General features: G+C 45.0%; 2 long non-coding RNA genes across 2 annotated transcripts in view; one reads left to right on the forward strand and one right to left on the reverse strand.

The window, feature by feature from the left end:
* Positions 1-4,429: 4,429 nt before the first annotated feature.
* Positions 4,430-18,232, forward strand: part of LOC146177435 (uncharacterized) — a 54,738-nt gene continuing 40,935 nt past the window's right edge. The window contains exon 1 of the long non-coding RNA XR_014701033.1: positions 4,430-4,698. This is a non-coding gene — a long non-coding RNA (uncharacterized LOC146177435). The remainder of the gene's footprint in view (positions 4,699-18,232) is intronic.
* LOC146177436 (uncharacterized) lies at positions 12,260-16,465 on the reverse strand. The gene is made up of 3 exons (XR_014701032.1): positions 15,870-16,465; positions 15,414-15,761; positions 12,260-12,672 (listed from the first exon to the last, which is right to left on the reverse strand). It is a non-coding gene; the product is annotated as an uncharacterized LOC146177436 (long non-coding RNA).

The raw sequence follows: 18,232 nt of genomic DNA on the forward strand, positions 1-18,232 counted from the left end.
TCATGGCTGCCCAGTGTCATTTGTAGAACTGAAGTCACATCTGCCACTTTTTCCTGCCAAATGTTGAAGGCATTTGCCAGTAAAACAAACTGCTTCTGCATAAATGGTTTACAATGTATTGCTTGCCGTGCATTTACTAAACAGCAAAGGCATTGTTTCACCTCAATTTAGAAGCAGTGCATTTCAGTTTTGTTTAGTATAGTGTCCTAATTTGACCTAGGCTCTGCAGGATTCTGTAGTGTAGGTCTCCAGCTCATTTCTGACCAATGATTTTTTTTTTTTTTTTTTAACATGCACTGACATCACACAGTAAATGGGTGCCTTACATTTTCCTCTATCAAAACATGGTCGCTATGGCTTGGATCGAACTCGGGTTCCTCAAATTTAAATGCCTAAATCTGGTTGTTTCATACTATTTCCTAGACGACTTTCATCGGGGTAGCCTTGTAGTACCTAATTTTCTATAAACACACTTGTGACACATGATGATGACATTAACCAGCATTTCTTGAAAAGTTGGATTGCTAGCTGACCAGTGTGCAAACCATAAGGGAGTGATGTCAAAATACTCTGGTTCTCCCCTCTTCATGTGTTGATATAATTTGTGAGCTTAATCCTTTAATTTTGTAGCAATGCTTCCTTCTTCAAAAAAATTGGTAGGCATAATGGTGCAAGTACAATATGCCACTTAATTCAGAAGCTTTTGAAGCGGCTGTAAGATAGTTTGGAATTCAAGTTAGCCAAGGTCACTTTGAGATGTATACAAGGAATAAACAGTTGTTGTGAAAGCCAGCACTTATTTATTTGACTCAATATTGAGCTGCACCATCCTGCGTAAGCATGTTATGAGGTGCCCACGACTGCAAAAATAAACACTCTTGTTTCTTGCCATGACAATTGAGCAGAATACCGATCACATACATAAAGAGTTACAAAAAACAAATTACGCAGCATGCTATGCCACTGCCTCTGCTTAACAGGTGCAGTTAAGTTAGCTACTGCGCTCAACAAATGCCTATTCAACGCAGTGCTCTCAAACAAGCGTGAGTACTTTAAGAGGGTGGAAATTCTGGCTGGTTGGTGCATGATCTGTGGCTAAAAACAGCGCTAACACGAGACGAAGCAGACGAAACAGCATCGTGTCCCCTCTGCTTCGTCTCTTGTCAGCGCTGTTTTTAGCCACAGAAGCGTGAGTACTTGGTTATCGAATTCACCTAATATCCCACTACTTTCAGAATCAATAGTTTGACGTCGCCAGATTATGGGCTTCAGAAAAGGGCGGTTGCCGCTATGAACAAGACGCCGTAATCATGCGTGCGTTCACAAAACGAGAACATGTTTTCATTTCAAGGATTATTACCGCTAATTTCAGAAAACTGGCTCCGCTGTCCCAGCATGCTGCCATATAGAAACATTTCCGTATTTAAATGCCGGAAACTGAAAAAAAAAAAAAAAGAAAATCCTGAGTGCAGACAGCTGCTCACAAGGTAGCATAAAATGAGAGACGGCCTTTGAGATGTAATTTAGCATCGGTAGTAGTCTACATACGTCCTTGGGTAGGCCAGTAGCTTTAGCATCCCTAGCGAAGACCCCCTCGAGCAGCGATGCAGCATCACAGCAAATGCTTCACAAATACACCACGTAACCACGTTTTCTCTTCCCCCCCCCCCCCCCCTTTAACCCCCTATTCCAGCGGTGCTTATCCAAACATTGCAGTACTACTAACCAAGGCGACACTTTCAGCGACTAGTGGCTCCAAGGCGAGCATCCAACGGCGCTGGGCAGCTTTCTTGGAATCGACGCACTTGCACATCCAGCACTAGCACAGTGGGCATCCAGCATGCTTAGGCAGCAAGAGCAGCAGTTGTGGCTTCACAAAATCGCTTGCTGTCAGAGTCAAACATGACGGCCAACACTTGTTTCGAACTGCAAGCATCACAGTATATCCAGCATCCAAATGACACGGCTTGGGCCACTGCGTTTATAAAGCCTCAAAATGCGGCCGCAGCACCCCTTAATCCACAGGCACATACCACTAAGCCATGGTAGAAGGATACGCGCTTGGCTGGCTAACCAACGCCCGCGTCGGCGAAGCGTTTAACCAGTTTAACGGCGCGCGCGTGTGCGCCGCCATCTTTCTTTGGCGTAAAAAAAAAATAAAAACAAGCAAAAAAAGACTTAAAAGAAGTGACGTCGTGTCACGTGCTTGCGCGTCAGATTGAGAAGTGTGCCGTCTGCCGCCGGCGAGCTGGTCGTTTCAGCGATGACAGGAGAGAGGGCGCTGTGTGCAGGAGGAGCGCACTGAGCGCGGAGCAGACAGCTGGGTGAACCGTCACCGCTAGTTCAATCGGACTCCGAAGGCGCAATAAATTGTGTCGCTTTAGCTCCCACACGCTTGTCTACATGTATTAAAACGGTTATGTTCATGAACAAAACAACTAGTTCCCTATAAAATAAGCGGCCGTCGTCAGGGAACAGGCAATCTAAGATACAGATTGCCGACGAACTGACAAGCAACGGCAAGATATATTTCCTGAACGTATTGGGGGCTTTATTTCTCGAACACTAGCGGGAGGTTCAATGACGAATGTCTAACGTATTTCTATGATCATGTAAATTGTTTATATTGGATGCACCGGTTTATGCGGGCTAGACTGGAGTCTTCCATCGACTCTCGCACGTACTGAAAACGCAGTGAATGGTGTTTTAGACTAGGCTAGCGTACTTTTTGCGCTACATGTAAATAGAGGTACGCGAAGATTGCTTGAAGACAGAAATTATGCCAGCGCTTACTGATGACTTTATTTAAATGTGGGCGAATACATATGAACTGGCAGTCCTACTCAAAACGAAATGAATGAATCAGAGCACATAGCAATGAACGAAACTACATAATGGACGACGTGAAAAAAACAAAAATCGCGACTTAGTGCAAGAATATGGTACAAACGTATAAAACTGTACAGAACTATATGAGAATATTAATGAACTGTACTAGGCCGCGAATAAATTAAGCCGCTAAATTTGAAAACACAGGAGAGAAAGGCAGAATGATTAAAGTCCTCAAACACGATTACTTGCACCTCCTTATCTTTAGGTGCTTTACCTGCTCTGCTTTAGAGATCTGCTCTTGGTTTAGCGACTTGGCATAAAAACGCAATCGCATGAGGACGTAGAACTTCACTATGCTAAGTGTCATTTCTTTGTCATGAGTAGGGCAACCAAACTTGGAAACCTCTGCGCTTTGCAAAAACAAAGGAAATTCACGCATGCTACTTGCGTTAATCTTTCTTGAACTAAAAAAAAAACCGTGAAAGACTTCCAGCGTGTGCACGAGCTTTGCAAGCTCCGAGGACGGATAAAGAAGACCTCCGTGGTCGAAGTTTGAGATAAATTGATTTTCTTCTTTTTGTGCCGCGCACGATTTGCTTGAAATGAGATAAGCGGAGAAAGTACTGCATTTTAACTTCTTCATGAACTTTCTAGCGACATATCCTGCAATATAAGCTATGAGACGGCTAGAAATGTGCCTATCTGTGGTCATGTGAAGGAAGGGAATTCAAAGTAGCTTCGACGTCCTCGAGCCTTCCCTCGTCAACCAAACGGTCAAGCTCATCAATAGGATTTGAAAGAAGCCGGGTAGGTTTCTCGCTTGTACGGCTAATTCCAAGTAAGGCATTTACAATTTCAGCATTACAATTTCCTGTCTTTGGGGGCTTCGCTATGTTGTAAAATACCAGGGCATTAACTGTCTCTAAAATGAGCCGGCGTGGGATGATCCTTGCAGCCATTAAATTGCCTCACGATGCCGAAGAGGTTTTCTAGTTTGTCTTGGCTTAGTCTCGATGTGATAATGTGTGTAAAACCCAATTTTGCAGATAAGTTGTCAACGAGGTCGACTGTGGACTGCAAAGTTACCCGAAGGCCTTCCGCGGTGCTGTTGCTTAGGAAACCATGCTTTGAGTCAACCATGCTTTTAGTGTATTTAGAGAAGGGAAGGGTTCGAATAGGGAAGGCAGCAGAAAGAGCGCGCAATGAGCAAGAAGAAAGAACGAAAGGAAGGAAAAGAGCATTCAGTAAAAAAAAAGGGGGCAAAAGTCATACGAGACGGACGGAACTCTCTGCGAACATGTGTTTTCCTGCTTGACCAATCATCGCTCTTCGCTCAACAACGCGCCATAGTACAACAGCCAGAGAAGCAACGCGATGCAACAAAATTCACGCAGGAAACGAGCCGCAGAAGCAGACGCCCCAAGGGTTTCCTCTGCGGCGCGCGCGCTTGTGATGCGCTCCTACGGCTGACAGCGCCACCTACGCTTTTCATCGCTCCGGCGACCACGTCGCTCCCATTGCCGCGCGCCGAAGACGGCACACTTCCCAATTCTAGAGCACTATACCCCCGCTCCCATGCATTTCGCGGCGCGGTCGACACACTGCCCAATCTTCTAGAGCAATACCCGAGCCACCCGAGCAAAAGCTGGCGCGCTTTTCGGGCAACGGGTGATCGCGCCTTGCGAGCTGTAGGTCGCTTTTCATGCGTCGGCTTGTTGTAGTTTGTGGGGCATCATCCCGATAGATGCAAATTCGGTGAAAATCTGATTCAGTTCGTGGATTGTTGCCCTAAATTCAACAGCGCAGCCTTCGGTCCTGCCATAGCCTATGGTCCTGTCCCTGGCCTGTCTGCAGCCTCCGACTACGGTGAGTCGTACGCGAATGATGGTGTTTCGTACATGCCCGCGAGCTCTAGGTAAATCATTTGTCGGCGTTCTGCTACCGTCTTGCAGCTTTTTTAACGAGTTTTTACACGGCAGTGCAGCTATGCGGTAGTCACAATTACTGACGCGGCGTAATCACGCGATAGTCTCCGGGCGAAGCCATGTGGAGACTGCATGATGGCGTCAATCCCGTTTCCACGTGAAATGAAATATTAGAAGTGCTGGTTTATCAATAATAGTTTTAGTTCTGGCTCACTATTCATGGAGGATATCAAGTGCAGATGTGATGGGTGACTATGTGTGTCACCCATCACATCTGAACTGTAAACCTCTGAATTTCATATTGTGCAGTGTGATGCTCAGTGCAGCTTGTTCGTTTGTTTTCCTGCCGGTGTTGCGAGGAGGCAAACAGAAACTGGCAGTGGAACGCGGCACACGCCCAACACTTGCCCAGGCAAGCAAAGCCTCATCCTTTTATTCAGTGCCCACTTTCTAATTCCATTAGTTTCTCCATTACAACATACTAATGAAGGAAGGTCACTGGGAGTTAAATCATGGTATGAACGTTGGTTAGAGCTGGATAAGTGGGTAGGATAGTAATTTAAATGAGTCATAGGCGCTACGTCCATTATGAAGCCAGCGATTACGTAAACGGGAAATATGGTCCCGCTAGCAACGGCAGGCTAGCCGCCAAGTGGAGTAGTATGATGGCGCCCTGGCAGGTGGTGGCGACATGGGCACTGTTATGCACTGGTGGTGTAAGCGCTCCAAATGCAGGCAGCAATTCGAACAGTAGGAGCACACAAAATGTTGCATAAATTTTGTTTGAAAGTGGTTGTCTTGCATTGTCGATTCATGGTTGAGAAACGAGGTATTCGCCACATGCGTCAAGTAAGTGCACACATATATAAGTTTAAGGGAGTCGTCTTATCAGTTGGAAGCACTGACCCGGTCGTAACTGTTGAGCTAGTCATCAGCGTCGTCACCGCTGAGACCAGCAAACATCTGGGGGTCGTGCTGATGGCTGCTCATAGTTCAGTTGCAAGAAGAGCTGGGGTGGAATGGGAAAGGACCAAAAACTGCGGCATTCCCCTCTTGGGTCATGGACATGGTGATAGGGTCATGTGGCGACAGGAACTGAGCTCCAAGCCACCATGTGTAAGGATGGGTTTGGCGTACCAGGTTTTTGAGACATGAAGCCCGGGTCGCAAACCAAATCCGACCGCACTCAGTGATGACGATGGGTGTCTACAGTAGAGAGGGATGAAGGTGAAGCAGCAGATTCACCACTGTGAAAGATGAAGTGCCATGCATTGCTAACAGAAGGCACAATGTGTGGCATGATATGGTAGCATTGTTGCAGCATATTTAATGTCCACATTCACCAAACTGCTAGGAAACACAGCCTCACTGCAAGAGAAATAAGCACTTTCCACTGCGTGCCAAGGTCAGAGACAGACAGTTTTGTCGACAATGTACTGTCACTGCGGTTGCTACTGATACAAACGCTATTGCTTTCAAGCAGCTGCCTAAAGAGAGTCAACATTCTTAGACAGGAGACCTTGACCGCACTGTGAACTGGGTCCAAACAATCGCTGATACAGCGTGAGGTGATCGCAACCGCAGCACCCCTCCCCCTTCGGCGGTAGAGTCCCGACCATATGGCAGTGTTCCTTCGGCGCCTCATCTGTGTCTGTTACCGGCGTTAGCATTCAGATGAAAGCTCTAGTGGTCCGAGGGTGAATGCACCCCTCTTACCAAGCACCATGGCATTTATAAAACAGCTCGTCTGAATATTCCTTCATTTTATTCTTTGTTAGAGCCTCCCTATCTGCCACCTGGGAGACGAGAGAAAAATAGTCTGGCTCTGCCAGATGCGCAATGTCCGAGATGCTGCGGTGAAAGAAAAAAGCATACTTACCTGCAGCACACAATGCCAGCATGCTGGCAGTGCACAGTGCCGGGCTAGAAGAAAAAATACCTGCAGAATATATGGCCAGCTTGGAGGATTTTCTTGCGCTCTAATGCTTACATCAACCAACCTCTAGCACATTGCTGCAGACTTCAGTTACAGTTAGGCAATATCGCACAGGAAGCACTAGGACATTCACAAATATAGTGGCGTTCATTCTGACAGCGATGAATGGCTCACTCAGTCTGTGGCAGTGGTCTTCTCAGTTGCAGCTTATTCCAATTAGGTGCTAGTTTTTTAGGTTTAAAAAAAGTAATTTGACGTTAAATTTTTGTGCCTTCTTGGCCATTTCCTTCTTCGCATTATCTTCATAGATTTTCCAGGAGAATGACAGGAGGTTCCATTCCTGGGAACCTTTCAAATCCTTCTGAAGCTCAGTCGGCTTAGAAAAACCTGAACTGGACAGCTTAGTTTTCTTAGTAGATGAAGCCTCGGTCAATGCTCATTTTCTTGATGGCTGGCTCGCTTGCATTGTGGCAAGTTCTTCTTGCTTGCTAGTTTCTCAGTAAATCTTCAGCACAGGGTTCAAAAGCTTGCACGCCTTGTCCTGCATTTCTTGAGAAATTTCTTCTTTTGCTTTACTATCCTTGATCACTTGCATCTTGTGCACAACCACCTCTTGCCACTCATCCAAGATGCAGAAACCCTCGCTTATCTTCGAAGTCAAATACACTGCTTCAGTAGTTTCAGGGGTTTTCTCTTATTTCTGGTGAATTAGCTGTGACTGCGCAATGAATGTGTTTGCAGACTATTGTGGACATCGGATAACCATAGCAAGTGCATGCATGCGTAGCTATGCTCCCACACTATGCACACATTGCATGTAAAAGGGCAGCAGGCACCATCCTTCAGTTTTGAGTCTGTATGCGAGGCCTTTTGTCGACTGGGATTGCACAGTTCATGACTCCATCTTCTATCCTCTCTATAGATGCAGAGCGTGCCACGGCATTTTGATTGCTCTCAATTCTGCTAATCCTGGTGGTTCTCTTCCTTTGGGATGTGGCCTGTCCGCTTCATAACGAAATGGTATGTCATGTCCATCAGTAGTGGGATGAGCTTGTCGACATCCTGATCCTTCTTGCCTTCCAGGAAATTATGTTTTAAAGTTCTGTGCATCCTTTCATCATGCATAATTGTTTTGTTCCCGAAGTTAGTTTGAAACCTAGGCCCATATCTCCAGGCTGTGCATAGTTCGCTTTAAAATACTGTACGAACTCCTGCGGCCTGTGGCCATTGTTGGTCAGAAACGACTTAAGAAGCTTGGTCAACTCATTCTGGTTGAGGCCATTTAGCACTGAACGAACAGCCTGGTAAGCATCAACTGCAAATGTTTTCCTTTGGCCTTCTCAGTAATCCATCGCTTAAGGGCCTGTCACACTAGCGCGACACGAGGCCGATTTGGTCTGCCAACAGAGCGTCTTCCTGATGTCTGCGTCTATGTCACACTGCGCCGACGGAAACAGTCGGCCGACTGTCGGCGTCCTCCTCGTGTCGGTCGCAAGACGGCTGTCGGCCGACGGTCTGCAAACTCCCATGTCACACTAGCCAGACAGCCCTCGAAAACCTCTCGCCGACTTCACGCCCTCTCCTTCTCACGAGCGGGGCGCACTACAGTGTTAGTTCCGAGATTTTCTTTCTCACTTTGTCATTGCGCTGCTCGGCACCGGCCACAGACTCCGCTCTCCGCGAATATGGAAGCCATTGAATCGGCGGCGGCTGCTGCTACCGCAGCTTTAGTAGTTCTAGAGCTACTCGACGAGCCACCGGCAAAGAAGCCGCGTACTTCCTGGGTGTCGTCGTGGCTACAGCGCAGGAAGCAACAGGGCGCATACGAGAACCTTATGCGGGAGCTAGCCCTCGAAGATGGCGAAAACTACCGCCGTTGGATAAGAATGGACACGGCTACGTTTGAGTCCCTGCTGAGTGCAGTTTCGCCGCTTATCACGAAGCAGGATACACCATTTCGTGAAGCGATCCAGGCTGGAGAGAGGCTCGCGATCACTCTCCGGTACCTTGCAACAGGTGAGCGTGCATGGCGCCTCAGGTACATTTTTTGGCATCGGACACACTGTAAAAGCAGCACAGCTTCATTGGTGGGACTGCGTCCACATATCTTATCGCTAGAGGAAATGCAGGTGACCAGAGTACACTAATGCCCACATTTTCTTTTTCAGGAAACAGCGAAATGTCGCTCCAGTTCGCCTTTTATGTAGCCCACAACACTATTGCTGGAATAGTGTTTGAAGTGTGCAGAGCAGTGTACAAAGTTTTGAAGCCAAAGGTGCTGAAGGTGTGTATCTGTCACTGCCATTTTCTGCAGTTCACATGTAATCAATGATGCATATCAATAGTTTAATGTGTTGCCTGTAGTTTAGGTAATGTTGGACCCGGTCCACAGGTGTACAAGTCTGGTCAAAACTGCCGCACAAAAATATGTGCGTCACTAGAAAAGCTCATATAAGCATACATATTTTGCCAAGGTTCCTTGATTAGCAGTAACAAAATGTGTGCATATATTATCTATGAACTAGTACACTGAAAACGTTATCATGGAGACTTACAGCACAGTATTTTTACACTGAAATTGTGCACCGGTACTAATATAGTTGAGCACAGTATCTAACAATATTGCACTTTTTTTTTTTACAGACACCTGAGAGTCATGAAGAATGGCAAGTAATTGCGAAAGGGTTTGAAGAAATGTGGCAATTTCCACACTGCTTGGGGGCGCTCGACGGGAAGCATGTTGTTGTCGCTCCACCCGCCAGAAGTGGAGCTGCCTATCGAAACTACAAGGGAACATTTAGTATAGTTCTCATGGCACTTGTGGATGCTGACCTCAACTTCATATTTGTTGACGTTGGCAAAAACGGACGCCTAAATGACAGTGGGGTCTGGACCGAAGGAAAGCTGCGGTTGCGAATCGAGTCAGACCCAACATGCCTTCCACCTCCAGATCACCTGCCCAACTCAAACAGCACTGCACCCTATGTAATAGTGGGGGATGAAGGATTTGGCCTGAAGCCGTACCTTATGCGGCCTTATCCTGTTGCTGAGCTGCAGCAAGACAAAAGGATATTTAACTACAGGTATGGTCTACGTAATATTAATAAAAAATTATTTCACTGTTTTCAACTGTTCGTTTTTTTTTTTTCAGCCTTTGCAGTTATTTCTGAAATTAGTGCAAAAAAATTATTAGTTTCATGGCAACAAGCTTTTTGGTGGTGGGAGCTATGTTTGTGTCTTGAGCTGAGGATGATGAGGGCCAGGGAGCAGGTTGCACATTAACTGAATTTACCCTCAGGTAGTTGATTTCCCAGTTTTTGGATGCAGTTTAGGCACAGTGGTGTTGCAACTTACTTAGTTTGCATTATAGCTCATTTTCTTTCATTCAGACTGTCTTATAGTGCAGTTAAACCATGCTTTCAGCATTGCCCTGGAATGTTATGCACTTTACGAGAGCATTTACTGCTCAGTCACGAACGCATAAAGCAGCTATGAGGGCTCATTTGTTTTACATTTGTCCTCATGCTCGAACCTATTCATTACAGGCTATCTCGTGCCAGACGCACCTCCGAGAACGCCTTCGGCATTCTTGCCAGCTGCTGGCAGATATATCGCGCGCCAATGAGGCATAAGCCTATCAAGGCCATGCAGCTTGTGCTAGCAACTGTAGCCTTGCACAATTTCCTGCGGTCGAAGAGGACATCTAGGCAGCTGTATACGCCACCTGAGAGCCTTGACGTTGAAGATGTCCTTACAGGCAAGATGCCAGTTTCTTCTACCTTGTAATATTTGCAGAAACCTTGGTCTGTCTGTCTTGAAACAACACCGATGTTTTGACCCTTAGTTTTTTTTTTTTTAGTGCTGTGAATATTTTAAAATGTCTGCCTTAAAGTTTTGCACTCCTAGGCTGCATAAACATACAGGTCGCTGATGACCTGACTTAACACAGCCATCTGCTTGCAGTACTGATTGCTGGAGCATGCACAGGGCCAGATGTCATCAAAGGTAGCACTTTATCGTTTTGCAAGTGCAATGGTGAAATTCAGCCATTGGCTACGCGGATAATGCACCGGGCGGTCCAGGGATCTTAATCACAAAGTTGCTGTCCTTTTCCTAAACATTTTCCCCTTCACTATTCGTTTTTTGCAGACTGGCCTGCCCATAGTTATGAGGCACAACCGCACAACCTTTCTGTCCATGTTGCCTGGTAGAAGTTTTCCTACAACAGGAACAATGTACATTTCTGCCCATCATATAACATGGATAAAGATAGGAGGGTGACGCTTTCATTCAAAATGCAGAATACTTCTCTCTTCGACGCGCCACTACACCACCTTATAACAGGATAAGCTAGGTTCAGTGCTTTTCAATAGCGATTATGTGTATGCCATATACTTTCTGAAGTTTTTCGAAAATTTGTTGGATATTTTTCAAAATTTATATGCTTTCTTGAAATCAGTGGTTTTAAACTAGTTTCATGGTGCAAAACTGTAAAACATGGCAATTATTGGTGAAAAGTAATTCTCAAAGCATGCAGCTTTACATAACGAAGACAATTTGCTGACTTTGGAGTAACTGCTATTGGAGCTTATTGTAATAGACACAAGCATACCTAGACAGACTGTCGTGCATCTTTGTATTGAAAGCATGAAATTTTGAGAGTACTCGCTCAGCATTAGTGCATGACGTAGGAAAACGTAAAAATACTTGGGCTAATATACTGGCCAGTCACATGCAGTTTCCAAAACAAAGAAGGCTAGACAACAACGCACACTGTGTACTGGTGGTAACACTTTCATGTGCCAAACTTTTTGTACCTACTGAATTCATCTAGCAGCTCTCCTACTACTATTCCAGAATGAATGTGGGAGTATTGTCTGGGAACTAGTCCTTGCGGTCAGAAAACAGGCCTGGGGGAGAATCTGACTTATTGATAACTGGAGATGCTAGCAAGTGTTTAGGCAGCCAGCAGGGTGTAACCTCTGGAACCCCCCCCCCCCCCCCCTTCCCTGACTTCTTGCTTTTTGAATGCTTGCTAGCCACTCTCTGTACTCTGAAGGGAAGGGAAATGGGAAGCTTTATGTCAAGAGTAAGTCATAGGCTAGCACGAACATACCAGAAACCGGTGTTTTTTAGTTTTCAGCAGTGCCACAATTTTTTTTACTGGTGGATGCTGATCTGTAACCTTTAGCTAAAACAGGAAAGTACATGGTTCAGTTATGAGGTATTGTAAGGATATTTTTAAGCTGGATACCTCAAAATAAATCATGCACTGTCAGCTCTTGCAAAAGAATTGGATGTGGAAGGATCTTAGCCATGACAAGGTTTTGTTGTGTTCATGTGCTAAAACACATGCTTCATACTGCTGCTGCATATTGCTTGCTCACATGCAGGTCATATCCGCCAAGGAACGTGGAGAGATCAAGCCGGCCCTTGTGGTGCCATGCAGCCCCTGCCAAAGACTGGTGGGAACTCAAGCAGAAGTGCTCGAGAAGTCAGAGAACAGTTTAAGCACTATTTCTGCAATGAAGGCCAAGTCAGCTGGCAATGGAGACTTGTCTCCAGGTAAGTAGAAAGATGCATTTAATCTTGCATGTCAATTACATCAAGGTACTCCACTGCTGTAGTATGCTTCGATAGGCTTACTTTAACAATAGCCTGATGGGCATTTAACATTGCCAATTGGCGCTCTGGTCCTGCCGGTATTTGCCGCACAGCATGGGCAATCATGCTGCCAAATGCATCGCACTCATCGGCAGCTGCGAGACGTTGCTGACTCCTCTGCAAAGTTTCAACCGCCGACGTCAGCAGAACTTTTCTCTGCTCTTTTTCTTCATCATAGGCCTTCCTCTTTTGTGCAGGTCTTGATGCGGTCACAGCCGACGACTCAGCACACATTGGTGGCGAATCTTCCACCTCGTGACTGGCTTCCGGAACAAGAGCTTCAGAATTCCAGATGTCACACTGGCGTTCAATATCCTGAAAAAAAGGACACAAAAGCTTGAGACAAAGCAACACAGGCTGAACTGTTTTTCACTGTGTTTTTTATTTAAGGTATGAGACCACAACTGAAACCACACTTCTGCTAAGATTTAGTCATTATTTTATCCCATACAGTATTTCTCAAAACCCAAAACTGCACACAGAGTATGAGAAATAGTGTAGTGTACAGCTTCTAAATAACTTTGACTACCTGGGCCTACACTGTACTGGCTTTGCACAGTACGCGGGCAATTCATGTGTTGTCTTCATCAACATGCAGCAGCTAAGACCAGAACTTAATTCTGCACTCTTTGGCTTATGAGCAAAAGGTCATAGCCACTCGTTGAAATATTGCGGTGAATACTGCGGACACGGTTTTGGAAAACTAAATGATGCCAGGAAAAAAATGATCTGCAATAATGCAACCTGTTCAGACAATGAGCTACAAGATGAATGTTGTGATGGATGTTATTAGTTTCTGTATTACTGCAGTATGCAAGAAAAGAACATGTCAACCAATTGCACTTCAAAATTATTGGTGATAAAGCAAACACCTTTACTGACAACATGGAAAGGAAAAAAAAATGGGGTTAATTTATAACAGAAGTATAGAAATCAAAATGTGCAGGCCTAAATTATACTAGGCTCATAGGTGGATGGTGGTGAAAACTTTATTTCCGTAAAGAGAGAGAGAGAAAAAAAAAGAAAGACATTTGTCAAATGATCAATGGGCTTCTTTCCGTTGGCTTCGTGATGTGGCCGTCAGACCGTGTCTTTCGGCGACTTCCAAAGCCCAGCTCACCGCCCGCAGTTGTACCACAGGTTCGGAGCTGGTCACCGCAGCCTCCCATTGTAGTGGGTTAGATAATAGCCATTCGGCTTCGGATTGGAGCTTAGGGCACATGTGTAAGATATGAGTTAGGTCGGCCTTTTTGGCATCGCAAAGCGTGCATTCGGGGGCATTATGCGCTCTTTTTTGTTTTTGGCGCCCAATTTCTTTTGCTTGTTTCCTTCGAATAACTCATGCATATCAGTCCTTTTGTGTCTTTTGTTAATGCTTTGTGATGGAGGCCCTACTGTATATTATCTGTGTGACCAACCTAAAGGCATCCAGAGTATTTCTTTCATTAATAAAGTTAGCTACATCATAATGCAAGGTACAAACCTGTTGTTGGTACGCCCATTAACTTGCTCGTTTGTGAATAAGAAGTGTGCAAGCCATAATTGCAATAAACAAAGTGATACTTTCTGCTAGCTTCAATGAGACATGAAAATGCAAAGCACAGTGCAAGGGCTTTGAACAGCTACACAGCATGAATAAAAAAAATTGAAAAACTTCTGTGCCACTGAACACAGGTGGAAACACCAGTGCAGGCTGTCAATGCATATGCTGACTGCTTATCATATGATGAATGTTATATGGCATAATGCCATAAGCAACTATCAATATGTTGAATAAGCTTCTGCTCATATTAAGCAATACATGTTTTGACACTTGTTTTGAGAAATAACATTAAATAATAAACATTTTTGTTATTCAACTGAATGTTTTGCAAATCTTCCATAAATTACCACTACAGTTCCATAAATTACCTACACAGTTTTTGACACCACAGGTAAAGTGACATCAGGCAAAGCAGTTGTGCTTCATTTATATCTACTTTGGTTCTCAAGCTAAACGGTCCATAAAGAATGTCATCTGTGTATACGGATTCAAGTAACCTTGTCTCACTGAATGTCGACAGCAGTGAGAAAAACTCTTGTCCATTTCAGTATTTTCAGCGTGAAGTAATTATGAAAAAAAAAAAGATTAAGAAAAAAACGTTTATGACTAATATCTGTTTTAATGCACAGTGGCGGGCAGCTGCAACCATGGTATTGTGCTATTCATTACTTTTGAAATAACGACGTACAGTTTAAAGCGCTAATATTTATGCCAGTCTGATGAAGACAAGCAGAAGACAACAAAGTTTCCTCTCGCGCTCGGACTGTACGTCCCTGGACTTCGTCAACACCAGCTCTTTGTGTTACTGGCTCTGCGGCTTTCACACGTCTTTTTGCCAATGTTACAATATAGCAAAGCAGCAGAAAAAGCAACTGTTCATGCCATATGACAAATGGTAACGCCAGTCAACATGGCAACACGGCACAGAAAAGCAAGAAACCACAAAACAGTCATCATACGGGATTTTGCACTGGTGTCCGGCTCTCAAAATTCAATGGAAATATTTCGTTGAGGAAGTCAATGTTTTGTTTGGTGGCTATATTTATGTGACATGTTAAATAACCGCTGTATATTTGCACCAAGTCCACTGTCTGGAAATAGTTCACGGTTAAAATCCATAGGGAAGCTTAGTCTCTAAAAAAATGGTCACAATTAGAGCCACGCATATAAAAATACTGCTTGAAGGGGCAAAACTATATCAGCATATGAAAAGTGTATTGTGGCCCAGAGCAAATCTGAGTTCACATAGTCTGTGTCGACCACTACTACTTCTTTCAGGGCAGTTTGACAGAAGAAAAGATTATCATTTTTTTTCTTTTCAAAAAAGCAAGCCAGATTTCATTATCTGCTTCACAAAAATCAGCTTCAGTGATATGGGATTTTCATAGATACCTGAAAAATTAGCTGAATGTTATAAACATAAACTGCAGCTTTCAATGAAGGGACCAGACAAACTACATTTATAAATGACGCTTGCATGGCCCCCGGCTAGCAAGGGATGAATACAACATACCTCCTCCTCTTCCTGCGTGTCCAACGTTGACATACTGGGCTGCGAGGTACAGGAGCTTGATAAAAAGAGCAGCCTCTTGTAGTGTGCCCACCTCGGTTCATATATGTCGTCCGGGCTGGCACCGGAGCGGGCTTTAATTTTCCGCCTTTCGCGCATAAACTGGGTCCGCAAATTCGCGAAGCGCGAGCGCACTTGGGCAACTGAAAAGTAAGAAAATGCGCAGTGGGTATTGGGAGACAGCGATAAAGTTGGCGACTTGTGTTTGGCTTCTCGTACGCACGGCGCCCAGTCAATTAATGCAATTGACGGTCGGCTCGTCACGACGCCACAGCAACCACACAAGCAGTGCTAAATTATAGGGTGTGGGTAGAGGAAAAAATAAAAAACAGACATCACAGCATCAGATACCGCACCCGAAATGAACGCCGGATCTCAGCGCAAAGTTTTCGTACATACCTGTGTATTGGCCTCCCAGCGCCTCGCATATCTCAGCATATGCCGCTTCTTTGAGCTCTCGGCGGTGATAATGTTGATCTCTGATATCCCATATTATACGGCGTTCTTCTACAAGGGAGATCAGCTCCGCCTCCGTCTGCGTTGAAAATACAGCCGCCGACATCGCACACCCGAAGTGTTGTGATCAAGTGCACGCTTTCGCAGGCCTCACGCAAGGTAGGCATGGAGAGCGGAGCAATGTTGACGCGATGTCAATGCGGCTGTCACGATAATTTAGTGTTTTATGAGTGCCGCAACACATTCAAAATGTATTCTCCGCTGGAACTGGATCTTGTCTTCGGCATATTTTTGCTCAGCGGCCGATCTCACGAAGACTCGGCCACCGACAGTCGGCAGACTGGTTTTGTCGGTGTCCCCGGCCTCAAAGCCTGTCACACTGGGAAGACATTTGGTTTTCGGTCGTGTTGGTGTCGTCGTCGGCCTAGTGTGACAGCTTGGTCGGCCGCAGACACGGTCGGCCGACGAGTTGGCCGACTGTCGGTGTCGTTGTCGGGTCTGCGTCGGTGTCGTGTCGCGCTAGTGTGACAGGCCCTTTAGAGTTTTTGTCCTCATGCCATACGCAGAGCAGTCGATGCTGAGTTGGTCCCATCACAGTTGACGAAGCTTTGAAGAACTCGTATACATCATCTGACAAAAATCCTAGTTGATATGCTCCGGTGGAGGATGTCACAGATTCAAAGAATGACAAGTTTTTACTTTCACGGTCCTGCAAGGTTGACGACTGGTCGAGTTGGTAACAGTTCATTTTATACCAGCTCACAGCGTAGTTATCGTGACATCTTTCAGGCACTGTGAGATTATACTGACATTTGATGTTGTGCAAGGTTAAGTGATCTGTCAAGTGGAAGGAGTCAGCTTGCCTGTATTGATGCCCTTATTTACTTGAATATCATCATCATAGGCACTCCTTTTGAAAGTTCACTTGCTATTCTTGAATTTTTTCTGGATGGTCATAGTGATGTGCGCGATATCTACATCGTGCCCACGATGTGTCCTTAGGGACATGCCTATTCTGTATCCTCGTCTCTAGTAACAATCATAAATGAGGGCTAGTAACCAAAAACATTTTTACAGACCACACCTGAAAGTACACAAGTGAAATACGTTTTGTTTGCAGGCTCTGACCTTGCCTACATGTGTAAGTATAAAAAAGGCGATTTGCGTCACATAAGGCATGATTCAAGCTTGTTCTCTTGCCGTACTGTTCACTTAACAGCGCATATGGTGCTTTGCTTACGACGATAGTTATTCTGAACTGGGTAGCTTTCTTAGTAGTATGAAACCTTAGTTGATGCTCAATATTCTTGTTGGCTGGCAGCTCCCTTGAGTTGGGGAAAATTTTTTGCTTTGTAGATCTTAAGCACAAGGTCCAAAAGCTTGTACACCTTGCTGTGCACTTGTTGAGAAATTTTTCGCTGTATACCACTTGGTCACTTTACATCTTGCCAATGACCAACTCTTTCTTTGCCACTCATGTCGAAGCCTCTGCCGTCCGAACACTTTCCAAGATGCGGAAAGCCTCGCTTATCTTCGAAGTTGATGGTGCTCGTTGAGTAGTTTCAGGGATTTTCTCAGCTCTTATTTTTGGTGTGCTAGCTATGACCACACGGTAATGTGTTTACATATTATTGACATCAGAGGATCATAGAAAGATGCACACTCATCGTGCACACACTGCATGCAACAGGGCATCCGGCACCATCTTTTATCTGAAGCTGTATGCAAGGCCTTTTCTGGACTGGGATTGCAGTTCATGTTCCATCTTCATTCCTCACTGCAGATGCAGAGCTTGCCTGGTGGTTTGATGGCTCTTCTCGATTCGACTCACCTTGCTGGTTCTGCTTTCTTTTGTGATGTAGTCTATCCTCCTCATAAAGTTCAAAGTTCTGTGCATCCTTTCAACATGCATGTTCGTGTTGCTCCGAAGGCTGGTTTAAAACATGGCCCACATGTAGGTCTGCAGCCTGTGGTTGTTGGCCAGAGATGAGTCAAGTAGCTTAGTCAACTCATTCTTGTAGAGGCATTCTAGCAATAAACCAGCAGCTTATCAAATATCAACTGCTAGTTCTTTTCCTTTGACCTTCTCAGTAATCTTTCATTTCCAGTTTTTGTCGATATGCCAAGTGCAGAGCAGAGATGCTGAGGTGGACCCATGACTTTTGACAAAGCCTTGAAGAACTCAGATGGATCATCTGATATAAAAGTCATAGTTGACAATGCTCCTGTGGAGGACTTCACAGATTCAAAGAATGCTGGTAAAGCTTTTCCATTCATTGTGGTGTTGATAAAGTATGCCATAGGCA

This window comes from Amblyomma maculatum, chromosome 10 (assembly GCF_055883805.1).
Source record: "Amblyomma maculatum isolate TAMU_Amacu chromosome 10, ASM5588380v1, whole genome shotgun sequence".
NCBI lineage: Eukaryota > Metazoa > Arthropoda > Arachnida > Ixodida > Ixodidae > Amblyomma > Amblyomma maculatum.